The sequence below is a fragment of the Mustela erminea genome, chromosome 17 (genome assembly GCF_009829155.1).
Source record: "Mustela erminea isolate mMusErm1 chromosome 17, mMusErm1.Pri, whole genome shotgun sequence".
In the NCBI taxonomy this organism is placed as follows: domain Eukaryota; kingdom Metazoa; phylum Chordata; class Mammalia; order Carnivora; family Mustelidae; genus Mustela; species Mustela erminea.
In genome coordinates, this window is record NC_045630.1 from 33,907,656 (window position 1) to 33,920,595 (window position 12,940).

A 12,940-nucleotide genomic window follows, 5' to 3' on the forward strand; every position below is an offset into this window, starting at 1 on the left:
TAAAAATCTTAGGTAACAAACAAAAAACCCAAAACCAAACAGAAAACCCTTTAGGGTAGCTCCACATTGCACCAAAGATGAGGTTCAAACTCTTTTACCCACTTGCCAGGCCTCTCTAAACAGCTCAACTGTCCCTCCAGCCTCCTCTCTTGTCACTTTCCTCTTACCCTTTATGCTTTAGTCATCCTAAACACCATGCCCTTTCCCATCTTGAGCTGAGAACGCCCTTCCATGATGTTTTTTGAAGCTATGCCCTCCTCTAAAGATTGCCTTATGGTCTCCTCCCGTTCCCCTGTTCTAGGGCGTTCTAACGTTCATCACACAGTATTGTCCCTTACATATAAGATGTCTGCTTTCTCCGCCACAAGGGGAGCTCTGCAAAGTGCCCTCGATCCCTGGTGCCAGGCAGAAATGCAACCAATATTTACCGAATGAACAAAGGCTTTGAACATGACACGTACCCCAGAGCGTGGTGGTGTTGCTTGATCTGAAAGTCAGGTGTGGTAGGGCCAGGCAGCCTGTTTTGTTTTTGTTTTTGTTTTTTTGTTTCAAGATTTTATTTATTTTATTTGACAGACAGAGATCACAAGTAGGCAGAGAGGCAGGCAGAGAGAGAGGTGGAGACAGGCTTCCTGCTGAGCAGAGGGCCCAATGTGGGCCTCGATCCCAGAACCCTGGGATCAGGACCTGAGCTGAAAGCAGAGGCTTAACCCACTGAGCCACCCAGGCACCCCAGCCTGCTTTTGAGTAATTGCACTGCTCACTGTTCTTAGTGAATTTCAATCTCTCTGAGTCTTTTGAGTTCCTCAACTGAAAAATAGGGATAATCATACTCAGGTTTGAGGATCTGAAGGTTGCCAGAGATATCTGTGGAAGTATTTTGTAATTGTGCGTTACTTCACTTGATCCTCACAATAACACTTGTGGTAGGCAGCTGACATTTCCCATTTTGCGTATGAAGAAACTGAAGGTAGCTAATGCAAAGCAGTTTGCCTGAGGTCACCCAGTTAGTTGTCAGGGAGCAGGGACTGGTTGCTGATTCCCAAGCCCAGGCTTTCCCCAAACATACATCACCACCACCCCTCCCTCCCATCCCCGAAGTAGAAAGCAGAGTGGGGACCCATTCATATTGACATCCTGAGGATCATGCAGCTGGAAAATGTAACCGCTTACCATTTCTGAAGGGGTTTCTTTGGGAGGGAGGAGTGGTGTGTTGTTGCTAGAAAGTAAAATCAGTAACAACAGGTATTAGGGCAGGAAGGAGTAGGGCAGGGAGAAAATGACCTTGAGGCTGACCCTATACTTCCTATCTCTGACTCCTCTGCCACTTTGGTAGTTATCTCCCTTGACAGCCCACTTTTTCCACATAGTTGGACCCCTGAGAGCTCTGAGGTCCCCCCAAACTGGAGAACTTCCATTGCCTTCATGTTTCCGATTCCGTCTGTCAGCAAATATTTACCTTGCTAAGTGCTTTGTCACTGCCTGCAGAAGACTGGCCAAATGATTTCACCGCTCTGAGCCACGGGTCCCCCATTCTGCAAAATGGGATTGATGATAGCCTGTCACACGGTTGTTCTGAGGATTAAACAAGATAACCTAACAGCTGCTGGTGGGCTGTTGATGGTGGAGACACCTGCCTCCCTCACACCCCTCCGTGTCTGCTAGTTTTCATTTGAGTGCATGGGTATGTCAGTTCGGTAACTAGGGGAGGGTGGAGGGGAGCAGAGGTGCTAGAAAAGAGAAGGAGGGAGTCTGAAGGCCACAGTCCTCCCTGCTGTGCCCCTCCTGGGGACATAGAGAGAGCAGTGGAACCCAGAGGCTCTTTGAACTGTTCGAGCGAGAATGACTTGTGAGTTTCTGGGCCCTTTGAGTCAGCCTCAGTGATGAGAGGCCTTTTCAAGCTCTCGGTGGGCAGGGGGCACGAACCACTGAGAGTCAGAACAGGAGAGGAAGAGTCCAGCCACCATGGTTTGATGACCACAGCTGTGAGGGTTCCTATGCATAGGGCTCTTTTTTGAGAACTCCCAGAAATAACTCTAGGGCGCCCTAAGAATGTCGGTGAAGTCATCCAACAAGCTGTTGCCAATGTAAAACACAGAGGTGTACCTGGCACATAGTAGGAACTCAGTATGGGCCGGTTCCCCGAGATGAGCTTGCTTTAGCATCAGCGCGTGGAGGGCTGTGTTCCTGAGTCTTCTCACAGCGCTGCCTTTGCACGAAGCATGTGTGCTTCTCACTGTGTCCAGTGCCCTGGGGGACACCCAGTGGAACTGCCCTTCACAGATCCCCCTGTGTGGTTATGGTGGTTTTTCTCTTTAACGATTAAATCGTTTCTTCCTTTTCTGCTCAACAAAGACAACAGCCCTTTGGTTTTTGATAAACGTTCCTTCCCTACTAGCAGGTGGATTTGCCCCGGGCACTAAGAGCTGTGCTTTTGAAACACACACATGCCCAGCTGTTTGAATCAGCTACTTCCGTCTTTCTTACTTCTCTTATCTCCTGCCCGTGGGGCTGAGTTTTCTTTGCCTTGGCAGGCTGATAACATGTGGAAGGGTGAGAACAGTTATAATTAATAGACTAATTAGTGGTACAAGACTTTAATAGCTGATTATAGGAAAGTCATTCCCCACCCCCCAAATGATTGATTGATTTACTGCTGATATGTTGCATTATGACAAAATAGCCAGCTTCTAATTGTCCATTGGTTGCTTTAATGGGTCTTTTCCTTCTTTCTTTTTCCTCCTTCCCCTGGCTATTGGTGGGCACAGGCAGAATGGGAGAACTCAGAACCAGCTGATGAGCAGCTCTGAACACACGGAAGTTGTGGGATTCTGATGTCATCCCCCTGTTGAAAGCTCAGAGCTAGAAAGGGAATGGGCGGGATGAGAAGGAAGGAAGCAAGACAGTCCTGCCCCTGTTTGTAGGTTTACCTCCCCAGGACACTTCCCTGATGATACCTCACCTCCTGCAGGGCATAACTCACACACAAGTAGTTGCATTCAAAAATAGCAAAAAGCTTGAAAGAGTCCACTGAATGGAATGCCCACATGGCTCAGTCAGTTATAAGCCTCTGCCTTTGTCTCAGCTCATGATCTTGGGATCCTGGGTTCAAGCCCAGCAGCGGGCTCCTTGATTAGCAGGGAGTCTGCTTCACCCTCTCCCTCTGCTCCTCCCACCTGCTTGTACTCTCTTTCTCTCTCAGATGGACAAATAAAATCTTAATAATAATAATAATAATAATAATAAGAGTCCACTGAAATCCCACTGTTTTCAAATGCTGGTTCCCCCACTGGCCGCCATCTGAGCTCATCATTTAACTTTACTGTGCCTCGGTCTGGTCATTTATAAAGTGGGAATACAACTGTTTGTCCCCAGGAGTGTTGTGAGGATCGTATGAAACACACCAGGTGAGCCAGGTAAGGCATGGAGCACAGTTCGTGGTCCATCCTGAGCCCTGAATGACATTAGCTCTGATGACCAACACTGCCTGAGATTATTTAACTTACCTGATACACAGAAGGAATTTGATAAATGTTTGTAGAATGAATGAATGACTATATCATCTTTTTCAAGGAGATCGTGAGGCCTTGAAGCTCAACAGGGTGAAGAAAAAAGGAAATTGCGCACTAAATCGTAGTAAGAGGCTACCTGTAATTCCATGCTTATCACAGGCTGGGCCCTGAGCTAATTATGCTTTCTGTACCATCTCTCATCTAATCCTTATGTAACCTGATTTTTTATCAGCCTTCCCGGATCATGTGTTTTTGTAAATTTTTTTAAAATATTATTTATCTACTTGACAGAGAGAGATCACAAATAGGTGAGGTGGGGGGTGAGGGAAGAAGGCTTCCCGCTGAGCAGAGAGCCTGATGCGGGGCTCGATCCCAGGACCCTGGGATCACCACCCGAGCTGAAGGCAGAGGCTTTCACCCACTGAGCCACCCAGGTGCCCTAATCATGTGTTTTTGAAATAGGTCCAGTCCCCATACCAGATTTTGTGGGATGTCTGTGTTCTCCCCCAAGACTTTCTAAGATTCTTAGGGGATGAGCTGACATTTTCTTTTTAATAATTTTAAAAAATATTATCTATTTATTTATTCACGTGAGAAAGTGCATGAGAGAGCAAGCGAGCGAGCACAAGCAGGGGGGAGGTGTAGAGGGAAAGGGAGAAGCTGACTCCGAGATTAGCAGGGACCCCGATGTAAGACTCAATCCCAAGACTGTGGGATCAAGACCTGAGCTGAAGGCAGACATTTAACCAACTGAATCACCCAGGTACCCAAGGCTGACATTTTCATGATGATGTTTCTTTTGAATTCCTATTCTGGCTAAATTCAACCTCTTGCATCTATCTTCCTCCTGACAATGTCATTCTCTTGACCCATCACTCTTACTCATAGCAAGGTGGACGTCTTCCTTCTTTCCTTTGATCCTGGAAACCCTAAGAACAGGGGGCCATTTTGTATGGAAGACTTACTGGAGGTCAGAGGCGAGATAGGGTGCCTGTAGCAGCACTGAAGGCAAACAGCTGAAAGTCACCACACTTGGGCTCCCCACCTCCCCCACCTCATGCCCTCCAGGCTGTCCAGCTGTCCAGAGCCCTGCCCACGGCCATTTTTCCCTCCCAAGATACCTTCTCTTCCACCTCTCTACTGTTCTGCATCTCTCCCTGGAAACAGCGGTTTCCTGTTACTTTGCTACACAAAGACACTGAGCTCTCTGAACAAATGTCTCCGTTCTGGGCTATTCTCAATCTGGGGTCAGAGAAGAAACTGAAATGCGTGAATAGGAGGGTGCTCAGCTGCTTTTCTTAACCACTCAAGTCTCCTGAAGCATTTTCCTCAACAAATGAGCCAAGTACCTCTGAGGCGAACCCTGCACTACCCTAGAATGAAGAAGTTTGGCAGGCATATTTTTATATACATTTTTTTCCTCCCTGCTCTACTTCCGGTGATGATATGAGGTAAATATGATCCTTATTTTTTTTCTCCAGGTGAGGAACCTGAAATGATACAGGTTAAAAATGTAAACCACTCAAGATCACATAGATAACGCCAGAGCTGGACTCCCAGGGAAGGACTGAGTCCCAAGCCAGGGAGACCAACCACGAGGTCACATGGTCACTTGATAAAGTTCTAGCAGGTCCGAGGTTGATTCTTCTCACAGGGCAAGACTTTCGCAGGAAACCTGTCAGTGGGGAGGCGGTGTGGGTCACAGGAAAGCAAACTGATTGAGTGAAGGTCAAAGATTTTAGAGCAGAGCGAAAGCTAGAAATAACTACAGATCTCTAGCTCCATGTATGACACCCTGGAGTTATCGCTATTAATCACCATGGAGTGATTACCTGATTGCTTCATTTCTTGATGCAGTGCTTTCTTCAACCTTGGCCTGGGGCCCCCTCTTTGGGAAGATAAGGCCGACGTTCTTTGGCTCTTGGAGTGCTGACTTCATATTGTAAAACATCTCATTGGTAGCCCACCATGTCTCAGAAGCCTGGCCCAGTGACTGAGGCTCTTTCAAAGAGCTCAAAAAGTAGCTATGGAATGAATGGGAAAATGGCTTTCACTCACTTTAATTTGTCATTTCTTTTCCCAAGGGCTTACCTAAGGCAGGGAGGCTGAATTAGGCAGAACTAGACGAAGGGACATCTATTCCCGCAGGGCAGCCATCTGGGACACCGAAATTATAAAGGATGCAAGAGCATCACTGCCAATGGGATGAGGTTACCAAAATGGAATTTATCAGAACTCTTTCCAGAAAGAGTAATGAATATAGTTAGACAGAATTCTTTAATAACCCACTGGTGTAGGGGGGCCAGATTTGACCCAGTAGTAGCAGGGTGACTTTGCCTTTCCCATCCCTGAAATAGGGATTATGATACTTATCACTAGGGGTTTTTTCCCCAGTTAAGTTTGACAATGGAAAATTTACATCTTTTATTATTACTTAGGCGGCAGTCCACTATCATCTGGTTTCTGCCCTCCTACACCCTACTGATTACGTTCGTCAAGGTTGCCAACCACCCCTTTGTGGAAAACCCCATTTTTGACATGGTATACCAGCCCTTCCTCTGTGAAATATTCTCTTTCCCTGGTTTCCTGTTACCCCAGTCTCAAAGTTCGCGGCTCTCTTTGTCCACCCATCTAAGTTTCCACTGAGACATCAGTATAAGTTGGCTGTCTCTTGTTGCACAGCAAGTTCCCCCCAGATTGAGCGGCTTCACCCAACGTTGATGATCTCACATAGTTTCTTAAGGGTCAGGAGTTGGGAAGCAGTTCAGCCGGGTGGAACAGCTTACCTGGGCTGTCCTAGCTCTGGACTTCTCGTGCGGTCTCAGCCTTCATTCATTCACTCATTCCTTCATCCATTCATTTGTGTCTATTTTCTTCCAAGCTCTTCCAAGCTGCCTCACATGGCTATTGGCAGGAGGTTTCAGTTCTTGACCACGTGGACTTCTGCACAGTGCTGCTCGAGACGTGACAGATGGCTCCCCCAGTGATCCCAGAAGAATGAGCCTGTGTGGCCAAGATCAAAGCCATTGTGTCTTTCTTAATCTGATATCTGCAGTGATGCGTCCTCACCTCCGCCCTTGTCACACAGACTGGTACACGCAGGAGAAGCCAGTCCTGAGGAGCGTGTCTACCACGTGGAAGTAGGCTGTCTACCACAGCCTTCTCCTTTGCTGACCCTTAAACATCCATGTTCCCCAAGGTTCTCTTCTCTTCTCATTCCCTCTGCACACCCTTGATACTAGCCTGCTCTCCAGGACTTCCAATTACTGTCTAGACTCCAAAACATGCGGGGCTGCCTCTCTAGACAGTTGTCTCTCAGAAACTTCGGGGTGGACACTGCCCCTTGGGTCCCCAAGGTGCCCACTTTCCAGTCGGGACTCATCCTCACTCCCAGTCCTATTTCTCCTCCTGCGTTTCCATCTCAAGAACGGCAGCCTTGTCCACTCCCTTGTCAAGCAAGAAATGAGAAAATCAATCTTGATTGCGCTTTTCCTTTTCTCCCACATCCAATCAACATGTTAAGGGTTTTCGCGTTTTCATGTTCCCCCTTCTTTTTATTTTGAACAATTTCGAACAGACAGAAAGATGAAATGGAGAGTAAAACGATCCCCTATTCAGTAGAACCCTTCGTCGAGAGTCACCACGACGCACATTTTATACCGCATTTGCTTTTCCTCCCCACCTCCTCTCGCAATATACGCATATTTTTCATAATAATAGTAACATGTTACTCGCCTTTCCACCCCCCAGGCTCTCACAGATGTGCTGTGCATGTATGCGTATGAGGTTTCTATGTGAATATACAGGATTTAAAAGTAGATTGTGGATAATAGGACCCTTCGTCCTTCAACATGTCTGCCGGCATTTCCTAAGAATAAGGACATTCTCCTATATGTCATCATTACACCCAGGAACCAATGCCAGTTAATTTGATCTCCCCAATATATCTCCAGTGAAGCCACTTTTTTTCAGGCCCCCCTATCCCTTATCTTCAGGAGTGTGATCACCTCCCAGGTGCTTTTGCCCTCAATCCACGCTTCTCGTTGCTGCCAGAGTGAATTTTCTACGGTGCAAATCTGATGATGTCGAAGCCTTACTTGAGACCTTTCAGTGGCTCCACATTACCTTCAAAATAAAGAATAAACTTCGCATGGCTTACAAAGCCTTCACCGTCCAGATTCTGCTGGAGAAGCACCGCTAGACAGAAACCTAATATGAGCTAGTCCTGTGCCTTTACGCCGATAATAGCTACATTTTAAAAAGTGAAACAAACAAACAAAACTTTCAAACAATTGCAAAAAAACCCCCCAAACACACAAATGATGTTAATCTTGAAAATACATTTTACTTAACCCAATAGATTCAAAATATTACCATAGCAACACAAGCCCCATGTAAAAAAAAAAACATTTTTTAATTAATTAAAAATAATTAAGGTAATTAAGGTAATGAGACGGCTCTTCTTTTCTTTTTTTTTCCCCCAGGTCTTTAAAATCCGGTGTGTGTTTAATACGTACAGCACATCTCAAAGCAGATGTTGTCTTCAAGGGTTAAAGTGAAATGTATTCCTACCCAAACAGGAAGATTATATTTAACAACAACAAAAAACTCATCCTGCTTTGGTTTTAAAATTTGAATTGATTAAGATGAAATAAATGGGAAGTTCTGTTCCTGATTCATAAAAGCCACATCTTCTGTGCTCAGCAGGCACGGCAACAGACAAAGGATAATTCTAGAGCCCCAGCTCTTCACGTATGATCCACGGTCCCCTGGGGGTCCTTGGGACATTTCCAAGAGGTCTTTGGGTTCAAAACTATTTTTTCAATAATGCTAAAAAATGTGGTTTTCCATTTTCTACTTTTCTTCTCTCTGAAGTGTAGACACTATACTTTTCCAGAGGCCACGTGACACAGAACGTGACAACAGACTGAACACTGACCCAAAGGGAGTCAGGAGTGTTCTATGAGTCAGATATTGAAGAGATGGGCTAACGGGTAAAACAACATCCCTCTTCTCACTCAGTGTTTTTATTTTGAAAATATCATTAATTTTCATGAATGGGTAGGTTAGTTTGTCTACTCACATAAGGAGAAAATGATCATTTTTAAATGAATTACTGAGTAATTAAAAATTCCCCTGATTTAATTTCTGATGTAATGATTATCAATAGATGTAACTCTCAAAACCAAAAGCTCCTTGAAGTCCTCAATAACTTCAAACTGTGTGAGAGAGCTTTCAGGACAGCTTTCTAGAACCTGCCTACCACTCCAGCCTCGCGGCCTGGGATGGGCCCCTCCTCCTTCATGTTTGTTTGCATGAAATTACGGTTCCAGACTAGATGAAGCAGATGTACCTCTTCCTAGTCCTCGGGCTCAGTACTTCTAAAAACTCTGGATCGTGTATATTAACACAAAAGTAGGAAGACTCTGAAAGGTAAAGTGAGGCAGGGGAGGGACCTCATGACTCAAAGGATGCTGCGTCATCAGGGTGGCATCAACAGAGGGATAGCAAGGAGCCTGAACTCCCACTCTGGGTCAAGGATAATGGGGCACCCACCCCAGCAGGAACAAACAGTTGAATGGGGGGCCTGGACTTCCGTCCCCGCCCTCTGGTGCGAAGGAGGAGGCACCCCAGCAGGGCAGTTGATCAAATGGGGTCTGCCAAAGCAGGAGATGGAAATGAAATCTAGAGTCTCGTAACCTCGTACCTAAAACATCCAGGATAGCAATTTGAAATCACTCGTAATATCAAGAACCAGAAACATCTCAACTTGAATGAGAAAAGATAATTAACAGACACTAATACTGAGATGACTGAGATTTTGGAATTATCTGATGAGAATTTTAAAACAGCTATCATAGAAATGCTTCCATGAGCCATTGTAACGTGCTTGAAATAAAAGAACAAATAGAAAGTCTCAGCACAGAAATACAAGATGCAAAGAAGAATCATATTCTCTGCTTGGACTCGAAAAGAACCCCTTGCATTTCCGGAATGACTACCCTCACTTTGCTCTTCCTAGAAAACTGATCTCTAATGTCTTCCTTTAAAACCCTGCTTGTCCCGGATGTCACCTCTTCTGGGAAGCCTTCCCTGGTAGCCATGCCCCTTCCACTCAAAGTATCCTTCACCATATCACTTAGATTCAATGCTAATTATTCTGTCATGTGTCTCCCCCCCGCCATGCTCACCAGTCTAAAAACTTGACAAAAGAGACTGTATCTTATCCCAAGTGACTGGCATCGTATCTGGCTTATAATGAATACTTCAAAAAAAAAAAAAAAGGTTTGTTGAATAAACGAATAAATCAAGAATAAATGGGAACTTTTCAGTGGTTCTCTCTTTCTTATTCAGTACAGTTAGTCTCTGGGGCCTGGCACTCCGTGGGTTACTGCTCACTTCCTGCCTTGCACTTTACTGCGTTGTTGTCTAAAGGTACTGATCGTATTCTCTTCGAGATTTAAAACTCTGTGGGTTCCAATAAACTTGTACCTTACTTGTCTTTGCTTCTGCCCCCTGAGCCTCGAGCACAGCTCCCTGTTACTCTGAAAACTCAAGTTTTGTTTTCTGAGATAAGAGTCCTTGCTTCATTGGGTTTCTCTGAATATTAAATAAAATACACTGTTTACATTCTGGTATTTGAAGAAATACACAGAGAGACCAAGCCCTGTTAGCTGGACCTTCAAGACCTCTTTGCTCCATTTCCGCTGTTCTGACCCAGCTCCCAGCTGTGACCCTTGCTCTGGCTACGATCAGCCCACCTGCCCCCTTCCTTTCCGCTTCTCACCTCTCTACCCCCATTCTCAACTCAGCGGCCAGTTTCACCCTTTAAAAACATAAGTCAGCTCATATTACTTCTCTGCTCAAAACCTTCCAGTGGTTCCGCACCTTAAGCTAAGAGCCAAACTCCTTACCGAGGCCTAAAAGGCCTACTGGGACTGGGCCCGCTGAGCCCCCTGCACGGGTCTGATGTTGCCTGGGCCACCTTCTTGCCCTGCTTCAGGTGTTTGCATTTGCCATCTCCCCTGCACGGCACGATCTCTCCCTCGTTTCATTATAGTGAGCTGTGCTCTCAATTCTCATCTCCGTGGGCGTGACCACCATATGCTAAGTACCGATCATCCCTCTCAATCTTTTGTATTTTTCTTAGCTCTTCGTACAACCTGAAAACATAGGTCTTTATTTACTTAGATAAATGTGTTTTCTTACTGTCTTTCTTCTCCACCAGAATCGTAAGCTCTGCATGGATTTGTTCCTGCTCTGTCCCCAGCCCCTGGCACAGGGCCGATCCCCAGCAGGGTGTGTTTTGTGAAACTTTTGGAATGAATCAAGGTTGGCCATGAACTCCTTGGGTGGGGGCTTTTGGAAGAGAAGCAGCATCCTGTTGCCCAATATTGCTTACCTGCTACCGGATGTGCATGAGGAGGAAGTGTGAGGTTAATCTACCTGGAGGGAATGGAATAGGGATGCCCCGTGTATCCAGACTCAGAGGACAATTGTGTTTATCCATTCAGATGCGACTTGAGCAGAAGACACTTCTGGGTATGCTTTCCACAGTGGACTGTGTGACACTCCCCTTCATTCCCTGGGCTGGCTATGGGCACAGCAGTGTGAGCCGAGCCTCACAGCTTCCCATGGTCTTCAGTCTCTGCTTTGTCCCAAGACCCCAGAACCTGCTTGTCTGTCCAGGCATGGGAACACATGTCGATAAAAGGCTCTAGAGGTGAAGCCCCAAACCTATTCTGACCCTGCCCTCACCAGCCTCATGACATCCAACTGGAGAAACCCTGAAGCCTGGTGGAAGCGTGGGATAGTAGGATGAAGGGAAGAGCTTTGGGTGCAGGACACCGGAGTTCCAGGGCATCTGGGCAAGCCAGCCACGTCTCCTCTCTGGGCCTTAGTTTTTCTTTAATGTGACATAGGGAGTTAGTTACATGTGTCTCTAAAATCCTCTTCAGCGGTGACTTTTCATAGTTGTATGAGCCTCATGTATGAGACCTACCGGACTATTTAAGGGTGGGGCAGCTGGGAAGAGAACCCCCACATGGAAACAAGGGAACTGAGTTGAGTGGTAGGAGCCCAGCATGGCCAGCAGGTGGAGCCATTGCTGCACTTGGGTGCTCAGGCCAAAGGTGGGAAAGTTTGATTTTTAAACAAGCAAGGAGTCCTTCAGAGCAAGCTGTCCAGCCACCCGGGATAACTAGCCGCCACAGCACCCTCTACACACACACGCACACACATGCACACACATGCACACACACACACACACACACACACACACACACACACACACCCCTACTTCACCCCTACTTCCCAAAGCCTACATCGGTGGGCAGACTCAGGGTAAAAAAATTGATTGATAGCAGGTTGCTGGGCCTGAGGCTGGACATGTTTCAACGACCCAGGTGCTTTTTCTCCTCCTTCCACCTTTCCCAGAAGCTTGTACCCTGTACACCTCTTCTCCCTGCCCTCCACAACCTGCCAGACCCCATCGGGTCACTCTCATGGCAGGACATGACTAGATGGAGGTTAAATGGCTTCTCTTTCCAGACGACTGTCTCCCTTTCCTGCTACCCCCCAGGGTCAGCCTCACCTTCTAAGGAAAGTTCTAGATCTCATTCCTTGCCCCTTCACCCGACTCTGCCCCCTGAGTCCTGCAGAGGAACCTGTGGTGAGAGCGGTTGGAGAACATCTTGGGGGAAGTTGGGGTGGGGGAGCACTAAAGGGAAAGGTCTGGCTTTGGCCAGATAAGAATGGAAGGATCCTTTGTTTGGCCCCAACTGCCTCTGCCACTGTTGACACACTTGGGAGTGTTTCCTGAAGCTACTGTGCAGTGTCTGGCAGGGCTCCCTCCCCTACTTCCTGTGGGGGCAGGGGTCCTCTGGGGGCTGCCCTTGTGAGGCTGGTATCTTAGTGCTGAAGGCAGAAGCCACTCCCTCTTGGAGTTGGCCCCCAGGTCTCTAGAGCAGAAGCTGCCCACACCAGCTTCCCCTGCTCTGCTCCCAGCTCGGGGTAGAGAGGGTGGGGTAATCCACGGGCATGGGGCTCCTTCTCTTGCTCATGCATTATTTGCATACAGGGACCAAAGTGTGCCACTTCTCTGAGACGTGCTCACAGAGGCCCCAGGTCCTGTGCCCCCGCACACCCCCCTCCATCCTGAGGGCCTCTGCTGCACTCTGGTCTGGTCTTTCTTTCTAGGACTAGAAACATCTTGCCTTTCCGTGAGCCTTCTCCAGCACCCCACGTGGAGGAAGACTTGGTCAAAGAACAGCACGCTGGCTTTTGCCTGTGTCCCCCAAGATGGGCCCACCTCTTTCCTAGCTTACCCACCCTCCTTGCTCCATATCATAGCAAAGTCCAGCCTGGTCTGACCGAGACACGTCCGTGGCATTCAGTCACAGCTGGCTGGGACAGCTACACAGAACAGA